This window comes from Pinus tabuliformis, chromosome Q (assembly GCF_031772625.1).
Source record: "Pinus tabuliformis cultivar Carrire ecotype Pingquan chromosome Q, CPIR1, whole genome shotgun sequence".
NCBI classification, from domain to species: domain Eukaryota; kingdom Viridiplantae; phylum Streptophyta; class Pinopsida; order Pinales; family Pinaceae; genus Pinus; species Pinus tabuliformis.
The window spans coordinates 113,436,802-113,450,492 of record NC_142296.1 but is presented as its reverse complement, the minus strand read 5'-3'; positions in this window follow the sequence as shown (position 1 = coordinate 113,450,492).

Below are 13,691 nucleotides of genomic sequence, written 5' to 3'. Positions count from 1 at the left end.
CTTCCATAATTTTAATTTAATTATCAAGAATTATTAGGTCCAGGAAATATTTTAGAATATTCTTAGTACTATGCACAAATCAAATGTTTAGAATTATCTCCATAGTAGTTATGTCATTTTTCCATTTTAATTAGAACAATTAAGTAGAGAAAAAGTCATATGAAATAAGTTATAGTTTTTTTAGCATGTGGTATTGATAAACCATGGTATTGTAACAAAGCCTATTTGTAATATAGTAAAGGGGATGAATCTCCATAATTAAGGATCTTTATATATATATATATATATATATATATATATATATATATATATATATATATAATAATAATAACAACAACAATTGAAAATACAGAGAGTTATTCATATTGAGAGAAATTTTGGGGATAAACTTTGTTTAAGATTTTTAATTTTGTCGAACTTTTTGGGTGGACACTCCACTTATCATCATAGACCTTGATAATTCTTAGGTATGGGTGGAGTATCCACCCAAAACATTCGACATGATTAAAAATCCTCCATACAATTTATCCACAAAATTTCTCTCAATTAAAAATAAATTTATAATTTAATTAATTTTTATAATTTCTTAAAATTCAATTATGTGAAATTCATTATAAAGTAAAAATTTTGATATTTATCATTTTAACACTTACTACAAATTTAATTTATATTACATAGTATATAAACATTTAAAATTTAATAAAACTTTTTACTCAAAATCATAAATTAAGTAATATAATAAAAAAAATTTATAATTATGAATTTCTTTAAAATATAATGCATTATAACATTATTTTAGGATAAGGTTACCTGATAGGGGTTGCACGATGGGGGATTCTTATCAATCGTGAAAGAGAGACTGAAATAAGATTTGCATGGGGACTGGGCCATATATCAAACAATCTAGCTAAAGAGCATGATATTTCTTTTTGGGAGACTCTTTATCATCATTTTTCTCTTACATTCAACCTCACTTCTTCAGAACAACTAGTTCACTCTCATATGCTGAAAAATATTGGGCATCCTTGATACTCTTTCTCATAAATCCTTCTTTCATGTCCTCCCGGCCAAAATAAGGAAGTCAATCTTCAAGCTAATAGAGCTTGTCTGTTGGGTATTTTTGAATTGGAGAAAATACCAAAAACCAAAATAAAAATTCACCACAGAGACAATGCTCTGTTTACTCTGTCCAAGATCTTTTGACAGGGAACCTTTTAAAACCAAAATGACTCAGATGACACCATTACACAGTCACAAAGCATTTCTATTAATTAAAAACAAACATTCTGTTACATATTTCTTCCTCTGTGCAAAGAGGGAATTAAAAAAAACTGTGTTGCTCTCACAGATTTTCCACTGCTGTGGATATTACAAAAACTTCAGTTTTACAATGGGGAACAAAATCATTACATCCCCTGTGGTATTCCTAATTAACACACTGCTGTGCACCAAAAAAAACTATTGCAACTCTACGCAGCCACCACTCTATTACATAAAAAAACTACGGCACATAAACTATATTTATGTCAACGTATATATAAAAACATATATAAAAAAATATAAAACATATTAAACGTGCCCATAACTATATTAAAGGCATGGGACGTATGCCCATAACCAGTATTAAAGCCTCCACCAAAAAACTACGACAAACATTAAAGACCACAACGTTTCCTCCACGGCGGTCAACGAAGAAAACGACAAAATTTGATGTGTCGTGGCCGGACAGCACCTTCAGAAAATTGACGGCTGAGATCACGCGATCAAATCGCTGAGCCGATCCTACGTGGTTCGCACGCCAACCTCCAGCAAACCAAACGATCTTTACCGTCCAGGGAAAGCAGTTTTGGTGTTTGTACAAGGGGCGCGTGGCGGAAAGTGATTGCGGCGGCTCCCTTCATACGGAAACAGCTTTTTGCAAATGGCGGTGCGGGGAAGACCGGGCGGTTTTCCAAAACTGCCGCGCTGTTTTAAAATTACAAATTTAACACTCCCCTTTAATTTTAACAGCCGCGCGTTCGGTCATTCCCAAGCATTTTCTCAAAAATTTGAAACTCTTCTGAACCAGTGGCTTTGTCAAGATGTCTGCAACCTGTTCCTGGGTCCTGCAATGTTCTAGGTCGATTTCTCCATTGTTCACTAATTCTCTGATATAGTGAAACCTTGTATCAATGTGTTTCGTTCTCTTATGAAACACTGAATTCTTTGACAAAGCAATAGCTGAGCTATTGTCACAAAAGACCATTGTTGCTTTTGCCTGCTCTTGGCCTAAGCTTCTCAACATCCTTCTCATCCATACTGCCTGACAAGCTGTTGCTGTCGCTGCCACATATTCTGCTTCTGCTGTAGACAATGCTACAATGGACTGCTTCTTAGAAGCCTATGAAATGGCTCCTGAACCCATGTTAAAAACATAACCGGAAGTGCTCTTCCGATCATCTACACTTCCAGCCCAATCGCTATCTGTGTACCCAACCAAATCTGAATGTTCTGAGGCATGATATAGAATTCCAAACATTTTGGTACCTTTGACATACCTCAAAATTCTCTTTGCTGCCTGCCAATGTACCTCCTTTGGCCTCTCCATAAATCTGGAAATCAAACTAACAGCATACATAATATCAGGTCTAGTTGCTGTTAAATACATAAGGCTGCCCACAATGCTTTTATACAAGCTAGGATCAAAATCCTTGCTGCTGTCCTCTCTGCTGAGCTTTAATCCCATCACTGTGGGAGTGATGGCTGCCTTGCATTCTTGCATGTTAAATCTGCCCAAAACTTGATTTACATATCTTGCTTGAGATATAAAAATTCCTTTTTCATTTTGATCTACTTCTATGCCTAAGAAGTATCTCAACAAACCCATGTCAGTCATTTCAAATTCATTCTTCATGACTGATTTAAAATTCTCAATAAGATACATATCATTTCCAGTGAAAATAACATCATCTACATACAAGACAACAATTAAAATTTTACCATCCTTTTCCTTGATGTAGACTGTGGGTTCTCCTTCACATTTGTCAAATTCGTTGTCCAATAGATATGAATCTATCCTGCTGTACCATGCTCTTGGCGCTTGCTTCAGCCCATAAAGAGCTTTCTTCAATTTGCACACTTTGTGCTCTTCTCCTTTCTTCTCATATCCGAGAGGCTGTTCCACATAAACCTCTTCCTTTAACACTCCATTTAGGAATGCTGATTTCACATCCATTTGGTAGACTTTCCATTTGTTTTGAGCTGCTATGGACAGCACTGCTCTCACGGTTTCCATTCTTGCAACCGGGGCGAAAGTCTCCTCATAGTCTCTCCCATACTGCTGCTTGTAGCCTTTGACAACCAGCCTTGCTTTATGCCTTTCAATCTTTCCTTCAGCATTGCTCTTGGTCTTGTAGACCCATTTCACACCAATGACTTATTTGCCTTTTGGTAGCTCAACCAAATCCCATGTTTTGTTTCTCTCTATGGCATTCATCTCCTCATCCATAGCTTCTATCCATTTCCTATCTTTAATTGCTTCTTCGAAATGAATAGGATCATCAACATGACAAAACAAGGCAAATAAGGAATTCATTCCTTCATCATAAATGTCACTTAGATTTCTAAACTTCTTACCTCGTTCACTTGGTGTGCAAGTGCTTGAAGATGCACTTGAATTTCCTCCTTGTGGTGTGCTTGGAGAAGCACTCTCATTGATCCTCAATGGTGTTCCTTGCTGTCCTTGTGTTGGTGCTGCTGTTTGGGGATTCATTTCAGCCACCTCCTCTTCATCTTCATCATGAGGCAAACAGCTTTTAATGTTCACTGTTTTCTCTATGCTTCCATCCCAAGCTTCCTCCTCAATGAATTGAACATCCCTGCTTACAAAAAATTTCTTGGTAGATGGGATATACAGCCTGTAGGCTTTGGATTCATCACTATATCCAATGAAGATGCATTTCTCCCCTTTGCTGTCCAACTTCCTCCTTAGCTGATCTGGTATGTGTGCATAGGCCACACACCCAAAAACTCTCATGTCGGTGACTCCTTGCTTTCTCCCACTCCATGCCTCTTCTGGCACTTTGTTCAAGACTTCTTTTGTAGGACACCTATTCAATATATAAACTGCACAATGTACAGCTTCAGCCCAATACTCATTTGGCAAATGCTTTGCCTTCAACATGCTCCTTGCCATCTCCATGATGGTTCTGTTCTTCCTTTCAGTAACTCCATTTTGCTGTGGGGTGTACCGAGTTGTGAACTGTTTATGTATTCCATTTTCTCTACAAAACTTTAGGAATTCATTTGAGATATACTCACCTCCTCTATCAGTTCTCAATACCTTTATGTGCAGCCCGCTTTGGTTCTCCACAAGTGCTTTGAAGTTTTGGAATTTCTCAAAGACTTCACTTTTGTTCTTGAGGAAATATATCCAAGTCTTTCTTGTAAAGTCATCAATGAATGTTAAGAAATATAGGCTGCCTGTTAATGATGGAGCTTGCATTGGTCCACACAAATCTGAGTGGATAATCTCTAAGGGTGCCTTGGCCCTTATGCTTTTCCCTGATGGAAAACTTTCTCTATGTTGTTTTCCCAATATGCAACCTTCACAAAGGCTGTCCGGTTTCTCTATCAATGGTAATCCTCTTACCATTCCTTTTCTGCTTAATAGGTTTAGACCTCCAAAATTTAGATGTCCGAATCTCAAGTGCCATAACCAGTTCTCATCCTTTGGCACGCTTTGGAAGGCCTCTTGGGTGACTGCTGCAATTTCTCCTTTGTTTTTCAAATCTGCCCTGATCCGGAGAGGGAACATCCTGTTCCTTGTCATCTTCACTTCAGCAATGCATCTTTTGCTGGGTGGTATATCCATGATGGTGCACACATCATTTACAAAGTAAACATTGTAACCCTTTTGGACAAGCTGTCCAATACTCAAGAGGTTACATCTCATTCCGGAGACATAGTAGACATCTGCTATGGTTTTCCTTTCTCCTTGTTTTGTAAATATTTTTACCTCCCCTTTTCCCATAACAGACACTTTACTATCAGTTCCTAGTGTGACCTCTGATTTCAAATTCTGATTTAAGGCTGAAAAGAGGGCTATATTCCCTGTCATATGGTTGCTTCAACCTGAGTCTAAAAACCATATGTCCTCACTATGTGTTTCAGCCATGTTACAAGCTAACAGAACATTGTCTTGACTGTTGTTTTCTCTTGTAACATTTGCATTTTGTCTGCTGTTCTTATCATGCTGTTTCTTTCTACAATCACTAGCATAATGTCCATACTTTTTGCAATAATAGCATTGAACGTTAGATTTATCATACCTTTGTCCTTGAGCCTGATACTGATCTCTTTGTTGGCTGCTGCCTTGACCTTGGTTCTGATTTGGATTGCTGCCTCTTCCTTGTGCATTTGATGGGCTGTTCCTTCCACCTCTGTTCTGGCTTCTACCTCTTCCTCTTCGGTTTCCTCTTCCTTGACCTCTTCCTCTTCCAAAGGATATCTGGGTCTTGAAGGCTTGCTCAAGAGATGAGTTTTCATTCCTACTCAACCTCTGCTCATGTGTTATCAGTGATGCATGTAGCTCATCAACTGAATAGATTGAGAGATCCTTTGTCTCTTCAATGGTGGTGACTATGGCATCAAACCTTGAGGGTAAGACCCTCAATATTTTCTCCACAATCCTTCTATCTTCAATGGTTTCTCCATGAGTTCTCATTTGTGTGATTACACCAATCACATGAGTGAAGAATGAGTCAATGTTATCTGACTCCTTCATGCTCAGATTCTCAAAATCCTTTCTCAGCAATTGTAGTTTTGCTGTGTTCACTCTCTCCATGCCTTGATAGGCTGTCTTGAGGGTTTGCCATGCTTCATTTGCTGTCTTAGCTGCTGCTAACCTTGGAAATATACTCTAGTCCACTGCTAGATACAACAACATACGGGCTTTTGAATCCTTCTTCCTGTTGCTCTTCAGCTGATCCTTCTCTCCCTGAGTTAATGCATTGAACTCAGTTTCATCTGCTGGTTCTTCAAACCCAGATTCAACTATTTCCCATAAATCTTGAGAGGCAAACAGGGCTGTCATGGTTATTGACCAGTAGTCATAGTTCTTCCCATTAAACTGTGGGAGCTGGGTGTTGAACATACCCATGCTTGTGCTTGCCATTCCTTGCATTCTGAACTATGGCTTTAAATCCTTGACTGTGGTTTTTTTTAAAACAACTAACTGTCTTCAGCAATAACAAGAGAAATGCTTTTGGGGAATACCTGAATCCTTCGCTGTCTGAGTCTTCTGTCTGCCTGAGAAGTTTTGCTGCAGCAACAACCTTCTCCCTTCAGCTTCTTTAACTTCTTTAAAGAGCTTGGTCCTGCTCTGATACCACTGTTGGGTATTTTTGAATTGGAGAAAATACCAAAAACCAAAATAAAAATTCACCACAGAGACAATGCTCTGTTTACTCTGTCCAAGATCTTTTGACAGGGAACCTCTTAAAACCAAAATGACTCAGATGACACCATTACACAGTCACAAAGCATTTCTATTAATTAAAAACAAACATTCTGTTACATATTTCTTCCTCTGTGCAAAGAGGGAATTAAAAAAAACTGTGCTGCTCTCACAGATTTTCCACTGCTGTGGATATTACAAAAACTTCAGTTTTACAATGGGGAACAAAATCATTACATCCCCTGTGGTATTCCTAATTAACGCACTGCTGTGCACCAAAAAAAACTATTGCAACTCTATGCAGCCACCACTCTATTACATAAAAAAACTACGGCACATAAACTATATTTATGTCAACGTATATATAAAAACATATATAAAAAAAATATAAAACATATTAAACGTGCCCATAACTATATTAAAGGCATGGGACATATGCCCATAACCAATATTAAAGCCTCCACCAAAAACCTACGACAAACATTAAAGACCACAACGTTTCCTCCACGGTGGTCAACGAAGAAAACGACAAAATTTGATGTGTCGTGGCCGGACAGCACCTTCGAAAAATTGACGGCTGAGATCACGCGATCAAATCGCTGAGCCGATCCTACGTGGTTCGCACGCCATCCTCCAGCAAACCAAACGATCTTTACCGTCCGGGGAAAGCAGTTTTGGTGTTTGTACAAGGGACGCGTGGCGGAAAGTGATTGCGGCGGCTCCCTTCATACGGAAACAGCTTTTTGCAAATGGCGGTGCGGGGAGGACCGGGCGGTTTTCCAAAACTGCTGCACTGTTTTAAAATTACAAATTTAACATTGTCAGCTATAAGAAGATTCAATGGCTCCACCAAGGATTAAAAGACTTCCAAATAAAATGAACCATATTAAGGTGAAAGATCGAAGCACCACTTACAAATAACAAAAACAAAGAGGAATCAATAAAATTTTAAGATCAGCTGCATCTCGCCGACTACCGCCCATGCTGGCACGTTGGCTCCAACATGATGTGCGATCTAGGTGGCGTACGTCACCAATCCTCTCCCTTGAAGAAACGGGGACACTATCCTCCCAGATTAACAACATTTATGCATGGTATGTGTATGGTATCAAATCCAGTCCTTTAAACCAGAGCTTTGTACCTCTTCAGATGAGTTTCATCAGGCATAATGCAATAGACATGACGGCGAGATCAACTCCAAAAACATGTGAGCGGATAGAGTTGCAGCTTGCTACGATGAATGTTGAGCTCATGAAATACAATCAGCACGCACCACCCTCCTATTTCCGTGAATTCGCATTTTTGAGAATACTCCACGGTTTGGTGTTTTAATCTCTTCATCCGGCAATTGGTTCTTTTGGTTCTGGGATGGGTGACCTCCTGGGAAGTCCTGGTTACCGGGTGCAAGCCCCGGAAGTGATGATTGATGCTATGTGATTCGTTCTCCACATTTCACTAGTTTCAATCCCACTTCTTCACCCCTGTGAGCATCACCCGATGCAATGAGTGCTAAGTGAACTATTCAAAAATCATGAGAAATTAGTCACTTTACGACTACCTCTCATGGAAATGGTCATACTTTGAATGACTTACTTAATGCAGTTGAATCCCAAAAATGATATCTAATATAATGCACTGCGAAAATCCCCCATACTTAAATTGGTTCTTTCCTGGAGAACGCATTTGTTTTTCTATGCAGCTCTGAGGAGTAATCTTATCACCAGGCCCGGGTGTCTCCACAAAAGTGGCACAAAGGTGTGGATTGGAAGGTTGTCTCATCTTCAAACCTGGAAGGTGACAGCCAATCGTTCTGAAATTTCCAAATTGGTCTGGATTAGACGCCCGTTAGAAAGACCTTAGCTCGGAAACTCTATTAAGAAAGGCGGTATTAGGAGCATTCCATCACTCATTGCACCCGAATTACTTCTTGGGATGAAAGAACTCTAGGTGGTAGTTCATCCAGCAGCATGTAACGAAGACTACTCCCCAATCATCCTGCCTGTGGTGCCTCTTCTTCCCCTTCCAACTTGGAACATAAGTCACGTCTAGATTACCAATCAAGAATGGCTCATTAGTGTCAGCAATGCCCTCATCTGCCTCTGGATTGGTACACAGAAATCTTAGAACTTCGAAATCGGATCATTTCCGTCATAATGGGGACAGCAGCAAGAAAGAATACACCGGCTGGAGGTCGAATTGGAATCGGTGAGCCAACAATTTTCTGACCTCCAGGCTTAGAAAGAAAATAAAGATAATAGGAGTATGACTAGCAATGCACCCGGTGTAACAGTATTTTATTACTTACAATGTCATGTTAAAGTATGGAGAAGATTTTTACAGGGTATCAGAGCGTTAGTCTAGGTTTTTTTTTTTTTTTCTCGATAAGACTAATTCTATTAAGCAGTAAAATATTGTACATGAGGATACATTCCAGAGATGCAGGATACCGGCAACCAGAAATGATAGAACTATCAACCTCGGTTCCGGGAAATGAGATAAGCAAGCAAGGAGCTACTACTAGTCACTGAAAGCATAAGAAGTATTGAATTCTACCCTGAAAGAGTAGGGGTTTCAACACGAAGCTTTTTCCCTTTCCTTTTTTAACTTCAACCCAACCACTTTGGGGTGGATGGGCGATTACAACTTGCAGATTGGGGTCCTCCACAGGGGAGCCCTCCTTTTCTGAATCCGAGGAAGAGGACAAATGGACACGTTTCTGAGCAATGGCTGAGTCAGAGGAAGGTGCCAGGCCCTCAGTGGAAGGGGCCACAGAATGAGGGGCCTGATTCAAATCTTCATTGCTATCTTCATCTTCAGAACTGGAGGAGTCAGAATCCCCGCCTGGAGGAGGAGAGCATGGAGCCCATCGTTTGGACCTGGGCTTGGAGTCGTTGGCCTTGTTCTTTTTTGCCGGGTGAGATGGGCAAGTATTCTGCAAATGCCCAGATTGATGGCAATGGCGGCACCGAAAAGCAGTGTTCTCGTAATCCAGCGTCTGGGTCCAGACAAAGTCATTTATCTTGAGGTTGATTTGTTCTGGAAGACCTTTGGTCAGGTCTAACTCCACACACACTCTTGCATATGAGTAGAGACCTTTGGATTCCTGCCAAAAATCTCCATGGATGAAACTACCTAAAGTGTCTCCTATAGCTCTGAAGACACGAGTATCCCATAGATGAGCAGGTAAGTTTGGAAGCCGAATCCATACCGGTGTCTTGGTAATGACTGCAGTGGCTGGATCAAAATCTGGAAACCAGGGAGTCAAAAAAAGCCCCGCAGTTCCCATGAACCAAGGGCCCTCTTCTAAGGCCTTTTCATAGTGCTTGATGTTATCAAAGAGAACAATGAAATAACCTTTCAAGCAAAAAAAGATCTTACAATGATGTGTCCAGTTTGCATGAATCCATGCGTAGAGATCCTGGGATCGAGGCCACAGTCCATTAAATCTGCAAATGATGGCTCTTTCTGCAAATACTTGATGCTGGGAAGCCAGATCTTCATGCATGAGTTCAACAGAGGGAACTTCTTCAGTTTTTTCAACCAAGAAGGCCTTAGATTTAAGGGCTTCCGGGGGTTTGGGGTTCTCAGAGTGAACTGCTTCCTTCTATGAGAAAGGCCGAGTAGAGGAGGATTGTCCCGCAGCACCTCCTCTCAAACGAAGGGTAGCCACCACCGAGCTGTTCCTGGAAATGCCGTAAGCAGAGAGGGAAAGAGGGTTTTCTAGCTGTTTACCTTGAAAGAGAAGTCGCAGAAGGCTAGATGGGATCCCCATTTTGCGCTTTAGATTCAGTATGAGGTCCTGCACCAGATCTGAAGGGCGAACCCATTGCATGATAGTTCTGCCTGCAGGCTGAGCAATCTGGATCTGAAAGGAGTTAGATCGGGGCTTTGACCCCATGCAGATCTCTGTATCTGGCCAGCACACGGGTTTTTCTGCCTTCTGGGTGACTAGATCTGGCTGATCTTTGTCCGATCTGTCAATCTGAAGAGGGCTGCAAAGGCACGCCTTGGAAGCAGGGGGACTTGGCCAAGCTTTCCCTGAGCTCTCAGTTAAGAGGTTTGCAGGCGCTTTTAGATCTGCGGCGCCGGTGTTCATGGCGTGGAGATCTTGTGTGCCTGCATCTAAGTGATAAACCCTTAATCTTTGCCCGGATCTCGCCAACCCCTTCGCAGCCGGATCGATCTGAGACCTAACGGCGGCATGGGGCATGGAGGCAGCAGTGCTGTGGTTCGAGCTGGTGGTCTTGGCGTGGTCATGTTGTGGATCTACAGCTGAGAGACAGACCCTTAGTCTTTGCCCAGATCTCTCGAACCCCTTCGTACTCAGAGCGAGCAGAGAGCCGACGACGGCCGAGGGCAAGGAGACGGCGGAGCTAGGGTTCGCCATTCTTCGTCTTTCCTCAACAACCAACCTTATTGACTTGTTAAGTCAGCGTTAGTCTAGGTTATCTAGAGTACACTATGGAATTATTCATAAAAGTAATGCTAATGGTTTGGAAGTTTATTAATCCTTGCAAGTTTTAGTGTAATGGAAAACCCAACACCAAACAATATAGACAAGCAAAAAATATCAGTCTAAGTTATCTAGAGTCCACCATGGAATCATTGATAAAAGTAATGATAATGGTTTGGAAGTTTATTAATCCTTGCAAGTTTTAGTGTAATAGAAAACCCAACACCAAGCAATATGGACAAGAAAAAAATATCAACCCCTTGCAAATGCATTTTGTTACTGGCCAATTTTGTAAAATTTACCTATCAATGGACTTAATTTTATTCTTCCAAAAACTAGTAAGAAAAAATTAAAAGAAAATTTTGATTTCATCCCTCTAAGTCTTTTTGAAGCGACATGCTTGTACAAGTTGTAATTCTATCGAGTACTTTGTTGTGACCGGGTACACAAACTTAATAGAATCTTTTTTGTTTATATTATTCTTAAAAAATAAGAAAAATATGAAGTTACCTCTTATAAAAGTAGGTCTTTCCCCTATCGAGAGCCTAGCTATGACTAGGCTTCTATTGTATAAACACAAACTCAATAACATAGGAGATCATAGACTTCCTAAGCTAGCTTTAAATTCCAGCCAAAACCACCTAAGGCTCAAGCGGGGGTGGTATAAAGACACGAGGGCCTGGTTAAACCTTTGGGAGATCAACGAGAATGATGCATTGCAAAACATTAATAACATTAAAAATATTGTTACTTCTAAGTTCAAAGAAAAAATGTGGTGTGAGAAAGATTTAGCAACTAAAATAAAATTAAGTTATTATAAGAAGGTCATCAACCCCACCCTAGAAGATCAAAAGTATCTCTCTGTTTTAACTAGCTCAAAGAAGAAAATTAATATAGCGAAGATTAGAACGAACTCTCATGAGCTCCATAGTGAAACAGGTCGTTGGGCAGTTCCTAAAACACCATGGATGGAAAGGACCTGCCATCTCTGTGAGAATAGGAAGATCGAGGATGAAAACCACTTCCTCTTAGAGTGCCCTGCGTACAACCACATTAGATCTTAGTTTCATAATCTTTGTCGCAACACTGACCTTCCTAGTCTTTTAAGATGTCAAAATTATAGTGAGCTCGGGAGGCTTCTCTCCAAGCTTTTTGAGCATAGGAATAAAATCTTAAATCAAACTAAATAATTTGTTTCTTTAGGTCCGATAGACCAAAGTTTGGTCTCAGTGGATGTTAACCACCACCACCACCACCACCACTACCAATTTTTTTTAAAATTATAACCATCTCAATTTTTTAGAAAAATTAATTAAAAATAAACTTTTAAAAATAACAAAATTGATTTCTTTATATATATTATATACCTGACAACTTATTGATTTTTTTATATATTTGTATCATATACCTAACAACTTATATTTTAGCGTATTTTTTTATATTTTATTTGTAAGATAGATTTTGTTCACAATCTAATATAGTTACATTTTTATTTTTATTTTTTTCCATAATATTGTTTAATAAAATGTATTAAAAAAAAATTCATATATATATACCTACTTCTAACATAGATAATATCAGCATATCTTGCTAGATTATGAAAGCATGTGCCTAGGGGCACGCATCCTAGTGGAAATAGATTTCAAGTCAATGGGTTTCGTCAAAATGGATGACCATTCGTATTATAGTATGTTTCCCATTTATTTTCACCGTAGTCCGATACTTTTTCAATTTATATTTTTTTGCGTTATATTATTTTTTAATACTTTTTCAATTTATATTCTTTTGCGTTATATCATTTTTTTAAAATCATAATCTTAATGTTTAAACAAGTTTAGTACTTGCTTTTTATGAAAAGGATAATAAAAATATAAAAATTCTCATACAATATATAAGGGTAATTAATTAAATTTTATGATTCTCATACAATATATAAGGGTAATTAATTAAATTTTATGATTTATAAAGTTTATTTTGTAAATCACATTATAATAGTTTAGATCTTTTTCAACTTTTAATTTTAAAATATTAAAACAAGATTTCAAAATATTCAAACAATTAAAATTGTTAAAGTTTTTAAGTAGGGCGATTTTTATAGTTGAAATCACAAAGTTAAGATTTAATAAGTGTTTAGTTAAAACAATGAAATTTTTATTTTGCATTAAAATCATTTATAACAAAAATTTACAAACGGTATTAATTGACTTTTGTTTGTTATCTATATTCTTAAATAACTAACGTATCTACAAATGCTTATAAGTCTTTACCTTGCATTATTTGACAACTTGATATTTCAAGGCCATATATGACTTTTACACAAATTGCCCATAAAATCAAGCTAGCTATTAAAGATAGGTAAAAATGTTTGAAAGAAAAACATTATATAATATTAAAGGAACACATATTTAATTATGAAAATGCATGTTGACTTATGGGCATACCAAAGAGCTATAAAGATATATGACGTCCGGGACATTGTTTTTTCTTATCAATACATTATATTATTTTGAAATATGTTGTTAGTAAAGGAATAGTTAAGTTTTAGGCATTTTATATTTTTATGAAAAACAATAGAAAAATATTTATAAGTATTGGGAGACTTTAAGTTATTAATAAATTAGATAGGCAATAAATGTAAAATTGAGACTATAATATCAATTCCAATTAGAAATCAATTTATGAAGGTAAAAAACAATTTTGATAATTTTTTCATATATATATATATATATATATATCTATATCTATATCTATATCTATATCTATATCTATATCTATATCTATATCTATATCTATATATATATA